We start from the raw sequence: 7403 nt of genomic DNA, 5'->3' as shown, positions 1-7403 counted from the left end.
AGTCTGGGCAGGGTGCGTGGGGACAGCGGCGAGCGGCGGGGGAGGTGTGCCCGGGGGGTGCGGGCACGGGGGACCCGCTCGGTTCGGGATGTGCCGGGGGGACGCGGGCGGGGTACCCGGGGGATGCTGCTGCGGTCGGGACAACACGCATGGGGGTCTGGGGGTGCTCGGGGGACAAGGAGAGGGGAGTGTGCAAGGGGGTGTTGGGGTGCAGAAGGTTCTGGGGTGCAAGGGGAGGCGCTGTAAGAGGGGTGTAAAGGGGGAAGTGTGCGAGCAGTTGGGGTGTAAGAAGTGCTGGGGTTGCAAGAGTTTTTTTGGGGGGTGTGAAGGGCGAGTGCGAGAGGGGGATGCAAGGGGTTGTTGGAGTACAAGAAGTGCTGGGGGTGCAAGGTTTTCTTTTTGGGGTGCAAAGGGCGAGAGGGGGATGTAAGGGGTTGTTGGGGTACAAGAAGTGCTGGGGGTGCAAGGAGGGGAGAGAACATAAGAGGTTTTGGGGTGCGAGCAGGAGGGAGGTGCAAGGAGCTGTTGGGGTGCCAAGGGGGAGGTGTGTAAGCAGTTGTTGGGGTGCAAGAAGTGCTGGAGGTTCAAGGGGTTGTTGGGGTGCAAAGGTGTGTAAGGGATGTGTAGGAGTTGTTGGGGTGCAAAGGGGACAAGTCTGCAAGAAACTGGGGTGCAAGGAGGGGGGGAGCGTGTGAAGAGTGTTGGGATGCAGGAGGGAGCAGCTTGTGTGGGGTGTAAATGGGGTAAGTGTGCAAGAGGTGTTGGGGTGCAAATGGAGGGGAATGTTTAAGGGGTGTTAGGGTGCAAGAAAGGTGGGAATGCGTAAGGAATCTTGGGATGCAGAGGGGCAAAGTGTGCAGGGAGTGTCGGGGTGCACGTGTGGGAAAGTGGAATGTTGGGATGCACGAGGTTCCCGGGACAGGGAATGCGCTGGGCAGTCCCTGAGGTGTCACCTGTGGCTCTGGAGCTCTGCTCCCCCCCCCGGCCCCGTCCTTCAGCCCCGGGGAGCTTTGCACAACCGCTGGTGCAAAGGTGACGTCCCAGTGCTGCTCCCTGGACTGGGAGATGCCACCAGTGCCCTCCTGGCCTGGAACTGGATCAGCAGCTCCGTGGGCAGCTCTTCCCTCCCGAAGCGTTGGAATCCCAGCGCAGGAGGAAAAAGCTGCTGGGATGGGGTGGAGTGCCCACACCAGGATGGGGTGAGTGGCACGGACGTGGCTTTGTTGGGGTCAGGGTGTTCGCAGAGGGGCTGGCAGCTGGGTTTTGGAGCTGATGATGCTTGAGTAGACTCAGGGAAGGCTTCCCAGTGTCTCCAGAGTGGTGGGAAGCATCCTGAAGGGTATTTCCTCCCTCTGCCTTGGCAGTTTGCTGCTGTGGGGCCTTCAAAAGAAGAGGCAAATCTGGGAAAAGCCGAACTCCCTCGGTGATGGTGCGGATGAATCACAAGATGTTGCAATCCCTCCTTTTCATGCTGGGCTCCCAGAAAGAGCAGAGGAGAGGAAATGCCTTGGCTTTGAGAGGCTGCAGGTCCCGCCAATGTGATAAGCACTCAAATGAAATATTCCCTGTTTTTTTACCCTGTTTTCCCTCTGGGTCTGTCCCTTCTGCACCTGGCTCCTAGATTTGGGACGTCCCCGCTGGGTGTGGGGTCGGTGCCCACCCTGAGCGTGGCACCAGCTGCTGGCACAAACAAATGAGGTGTTTTGTGCCCGGTCACGGCCGGAGCGGGAGCAGCTCCGTGGGTGTTGTCACTCCGGAATTCTAGAGTTGATCCCGAGGGCATTTCCTCCGCGGGGAAAGCAGAGAGAGAAAACGAAAGTGGTGTGCCTGGGCTTCCCAGAGAGGGGAGGCGCTTTGTAGGAAAAATCCCTGGGTTGTGACTTCCCTGGCTGCTCCAGGGCCGGGGCTGTGCCTTAGGCTGGGATAGTTCCGCTCAGCCAAGTGCCTGGAAGTGCTGGGGAGAGGATAAAACGCTCCGGCTGCCGCTGCAAAACTCCTGCGGGGCGTGGCCAAGGTTGCTCCGTGTGCTGGGGCAGGGCGAAATCCCGAGCTGCAGGCTGGGATCCCACTCCTGCCCTGGGCGCTCGCTGCTCTTCTACCTGTCTGCTTTGGGAAAAGGTGATAAATAACTCAAAAAAGGGATTTTTTTGGATCCCTAAAGAGCTTTTGTTTTTTTAATTTGGTGGTAATCCAATAGCAACTCAGCCCCTAAGAGCAGCTCTTTTGCTTCACCGTGGGAGAGGGGCCACGTTCCTACAGAAAGGGAGCAAAGCTTCTCCTCAGTGGCACTTCCTGGATCAGAATTCCAGGCTGGAGGAGGTCGGGGTTTCTGGATGTGCAGAAAGAGCACCTGGGTAGCTCCTGCTCGGAGGGAAAAGTCTGGGTTGCAGCGAGTCATTTCCTCTCAAAGAGAAACTGAAAATGTTGTAATTTGGGGAATTGCTGCTGCAGACACTTGCACAACGCCTGAGCTCAGTGGGGCCACGAATCCCAGAATGGTTTGGGTGGGAAGGGACCTTAAAATCCCCCAGTGCCAGCCCTGCCCTGGGCAGGGACACCTCCCGCTGTCCCAGGCTGCTCCAGCCCGGCCTTGGGCACTGCCAGGGATCCAGGGGCAGCCCCAGCTCCTCTGGGAATTCCATCCCAGCCCCTCTGCACCCTCTAAATCCCACTCTAAATCTGCACCCCCATCTAAATCTACACTCTTTTCCTTTCTGTTAATTTCCATTGTTAAATAAAATATTAAATAACAAAAAGTAATTTTTTTTTAATCCATTGGGCAAAGCCCCCTCAAGCTCTGGCCTCACTTTGCCTCTGCCTCTCCCCCTCAGCACTGGTTGTTTGGGCACTCTGGGCTGGATTTTTACTGGTGCTGCTGGTGTTTCTCAGAGTTCTCAGGCTTGTTTTTGTTTGTAGCTGTAGCTGTGCTGGGAACCCTGATCCGTCCCCAAATTATCTGGAGGGATCAGCGTGTCAAGGCCTCCTGATGGCAGCAAAAAAGGAGTTTCTGGAGGGTTCCTCAGGAGCCTCCTCCTCCTTCCCTAATCCATTTGGTGATTTTTCTGCTGGAGCTGGTTTCCCAAAGGCTGGGATCCTTTGGGGATGTGAGGAACACTTTTGCTCCCCTGGGGATTAATTAATTGCTGGGGGGAGAAACTGGAGGTGTGCAGAGCTGGCACCTCTCTTCGTGCAGAAGGTGGCAATGGCTCTAGGGACAAAAAAAATCCTTTTCCATGAAAACCTGGCCTGCCTTTGGAGCTTCCCTGCTGGTCACCAAGGTCCTGGAAGCACAGCAGAACATGTGAGGGAGGCAGGGCTGTGTAGGGCTGTGGATTGTTTGGGGTTTGGTGGTGGCAGGTTCTGCATCCCCCCATCTCCAGCAGCTCCAGGAGGAGCAGTTCCTCGTGTTCCAGCTGAGGGGGGGCGTTGGGATGTTGGGAATTCCTGGATAACCTCTTGGGCTGACCCTTGGCTCCCCTCCCATGGGTTTGGGGGCTGCTCCAGCTGAACCTGCCCCCAAAACTGGGGGGTTCAGAGCCTGCTCCTGCCTCGTGCCCTGTCCAGCTGGCAGGATCTGCCTGGAGCCCCGCAGAACCGCTGCTCATTTCCTGCTAAAAGCATTTTGTGTTCCCTTGGTGAGCCTTCGGCAGGCTGGGGCTGCCACATGAAGCCGGGAAAAGCAGGTTGTGCTCAGAGAAAATCAATAAAAACCCCCAAAACAAAAGGCAAACGAAGTCTGAGGGTGTTTGTAGGGTGTCAAAGCAGTGACCTTCTGCCAGGATATGCAAAAGAGAGACCCGACTCCTGCTAGGAAAACAATTCTGGGTAGAAAACAATGCAGGAGGGCCGGTGCTCTTGCCAAACTGCATCCAGCAGGACAGAGCTCTTCCCAGAGAGCAGGGAACTGCCTGGACCTGACCCTGCCGCTTGTGGTGGTGGTTTTTTTATGCCCAAGCTGCAGCCAGGACAAGCAGGGCACTTGTGGCCTTGGCCTCCCCGCTGCCTTATGCAATGGGGATTAATTGAAGTAGGTGGAGAAGAATTTCTTGGCTGCTTATCAGGGGTGAGGCTCCAGGAGCTGCTTGGTGGCTCCAGATAGGTGAGAGGAGCTGGGGGCACTGCCCAGCTCAGGGAAATCGTCTCCCCAAGCCCTGATAAACTTCAGCACCCTCACACAGAGCCTGGAGCTGCTCCGGGCCTCTGCCTCGGCAGCACCGCCCGGGAGATCCTGGCTTTGGTCATTTCTTGGGCAGTTTGTGCTCCTAAATCCAGGCTTTGGTTATTCCTTGGGCAGTTTGTGCTCCTAAATCCAGGCTTTGGTTATTCCTTGGGCAGTTTGTGCTCCTGAATCCAGGCTTTGGTTATTCCTTGGGCAGTTTGTGCTCCTAAATCCAGGCTTTGGTTATTCTTTGGGCAGTTTGTGCTCCTGAATCCTGGATTTGGTTATTCCTTGGGCAGTTTGTGCTCCTAAACCCAGGCTTTGGTTATTCCTTGGGCAGTTTGTGCTCCTGAATCCTGGATTTGGTTATTCCTTGGGCAGTTTGTGCTCCTAAATCCTGGATTTGGTTATTCCTTGGGCAGTTTGTGCTCCTAAATCCAGGCTTTGGTTATTCCTTGGGCAGTTAGTCCTGGTTTTACCTGCTCCTTGGCCTGTTTGTCCTGTTGAACCCAGGTTTTGGTTATTCCTTGGCCTGTTTATCCTGTTTTTTGTTATTCCTTGGGCTGTTAGTCCTGGTTTTATCTGCTCCTTGGGCTGTTTGTCCTGTTTTACCCAGGTTTTGGTTATTCCTTGTCCTGTTAGTCCCGGTTTTTTGTGTTCCTTGGGCTGTTTTACCCTGGTTTTGGTTATTCCTTGGGCTGTTAGTCCTGGTTTTATCTGCTCCTTGGGCTGTTTGTCCTGTTTTACCCAGGTTTTGGTTATTCCTTGGGCTGTTAGTTTGTCCCTGGTTTTGGTTATTCCTTGGGCTGTTAGTCCTGGTTTTATCTGCTCCTTGGGCTCTTAGTCCTGTTCTACCCACAGGTGATGGATGGCTGATGCAAGCTGAGCCTGTGTGGGCTCCTCTGGGCTGTGGGGTGAGTTTTGAACCCCTTCAGAGCAGCTCAGATCCACCAAAAAAAGAGAAATCCCATTTATCCATTCTCATGTGAGAGCCCTACCCACCTTGCGCCCCTTTTCCATGAAAACTTGCCCTGTTCCTGACCAAGCTGGGACAGCAGGGAGTCTGTAAATTGATTTTTCTGGGGCTGTGTGTGGCCCCTGACAGGTACAGGAGGTTCTGTTCCATCATGGGAACTGCCAGGGTGAAAGTGGGAAAAGCTGGATCATCAATCCAGTGGAAATCCTTGGCTTTACTTCCCAAAACCGCGTTGGTCCTGCACAGAAATGTCACCTGCTGCTCCCGTGGCTATCCTGAGGTGAGACTGGGATTTTTCCTCCTGAAATCCTGACCAGCATCCATAGGATGGGAAGGTGCAGAGACCTGTGAGAGCTTGCAAGACTGCCTGACAGCTGGGTTTAAAACCTGCTTTTAATTCCCAGTGAATTCAGTGCTTTGCTGCCCTCCCAGGAGGATTTTCCTGAGCCTTTGGGTTCGTTTCCAGCGCCGTTCGGAGCTCCCAGGGAATGTGGGGCTGTGGAACAGGAAGATTTGCACGAGGCTGCCAAATTCCCTGTAGGAGGGTGATGCCTTTCACGAGTGCCAGCTGATGCTGGAGTCTGAAATTCCAGCCAAGTCTCCGTGCAAAGAATCCCTGTGTGATTTTTAGGGGGTTTTTAGAGGATTTACTGCAAATTCTGTAAATTGGTTGCTTTAGGCCTAAGTAAACCCGGCTTGGTTTTGTTATTCCAGGTGGAAGTCCTGCACTGGGCTCTGATCTCTTCCTTGGGCTCACGGAGGGGCTGTGGAAGTGCTTTGGGGGTCCTGCTGAGGAGGGGTTTGGGGGCTCCAAGGTTCAAACCTGAAAGGGTTTTATGGACTCAAGGCTGAGCTGCAGGGCTTGATGAGCTGGAGGGGATCCTGCCGAGGAAGGAATCCTTCCTGCAGCTCTCAAGCTTCTCCTTGGAAAAGCATGGATTCCAGAGGCTGCTGAGCACCCCTTTCCCAGTGTTTGTGTTTCCAGGCTGAGGCTGCTCCAAGGGCCGTGTCCCTCTGGGCTGGAATTGCAGAATCATGGAATTACTGAGCTTGGAAAAGCCTTCCAAGGCCATCCCATCCAAGCTGTGACCCATCCCCACCTTGTCCCCAGCCCAGAGCACAGAGTGCCTCATCCAGGCTTTCCTTGGACACCTCCAGGGATGTGACTCCATGACCTGTCCCAGTGTTTAACCCTTTCCCACATGCAGGACAGGAAGGATCTGTGGGCATTTTGCTGCTCAGGATTTCCTGGGATGATCTTTCTGGGATGGCTGTGGGGGTTTGAGCTTTCCCAGTGCTGGTTGGGGTCCTGGGACCCCTCCCACATTGTCGTTGTCACCTCCAGGCCTTTGAGCCCTGCTGTGCCACGGCATCGTCTGCAGACGCCTTCAAGGAGCGCCAAGGAAATTTTCCTGAGGGAAAAAATGTGTAAGGGAGTGGTGGCAGTGAGGTTTGGGGCAGGTTTGGATGGCAGGAGCTCAGCTGGCTTAAAATCTGTGGGGGAAAACGAGCTGAGGGACAGAAATGCAGCTGGGATTCCCTGGCCAGGCCCTCGGTGGGTGCAGAGCTCTGGGAGCTGAGGGGAAAATAGGGACAAGGAACCTCCCAGAGCCATTGGGGGACAGCGGCTCCGCCTTTTCTCCTTTTGGGGCCATTCCTGCCCGTTCCCAGTTTTCCCAGCTCGCCCTTCTAGGAACTGTCCCAAGCTGCTGGGCAACTGCAGGAGGGACAAGCTGGGGCAGAGTCAGGGTGTTGAAAGCAGGAGGCAATTACAGCCTTCCCTGGATTTCTTCACCCAGCCTTTGGAGCAGGCACAGCAGCCTCGTTCCTCAGACTTTCCATGGATAATCCAGAGCAGAGGTTACACTTCCCTCCCGGAGCAGCCTGGGTGTCGCAGTGGGAGCGTGGACTCCATCCGGCAGGAGAAATAAAAAAAAGGGATAAAAATAAAAAAAAAAAGGGATAAAAATAAAAAAATGGGATGAAAATAAAAAAAAATGGGATGAAAATAAAAAAAAATGGGCTAAAAATAAAAAATGGGCTAAAAATAAAAAAATGGGCTAAAAATAAATAAATGGGATAAAAATAAAAAAAAATGGGATAAAAATAAGAAAATGGGATAAAAAATGGGATAAAAATAAAAAAATGGGATAAAAATAAAAAAAAAAAGGGATAAAAATAAAAAAATGGGATGAAAATAAAAAAAAAAGGGATAAAAATAAAAAAATGGGATGAAAATTAAAAAAATGGGATAAAAATAAAAAAAAA

This window comes from Corvus brachyrhynchos, unplaced genomic scaffold (genome assembly GCF_000691975.1).
Source record: "Corvus brachyrhynchos isolate BGI_N302 unplaced genomic scaffold, ASM69197v1 scaffold150, whole genome shotgun sequence".
In the NCBI taxonomy this organism is placed as follows: Eukaryota; Metazoa; Chordata; class Aves; order Passeriformes; family Corvidae; genus Corvus; species Corvus brachyrhynchos.
This window is presented reverse-complemented; position numbering follows the sequence as displayed.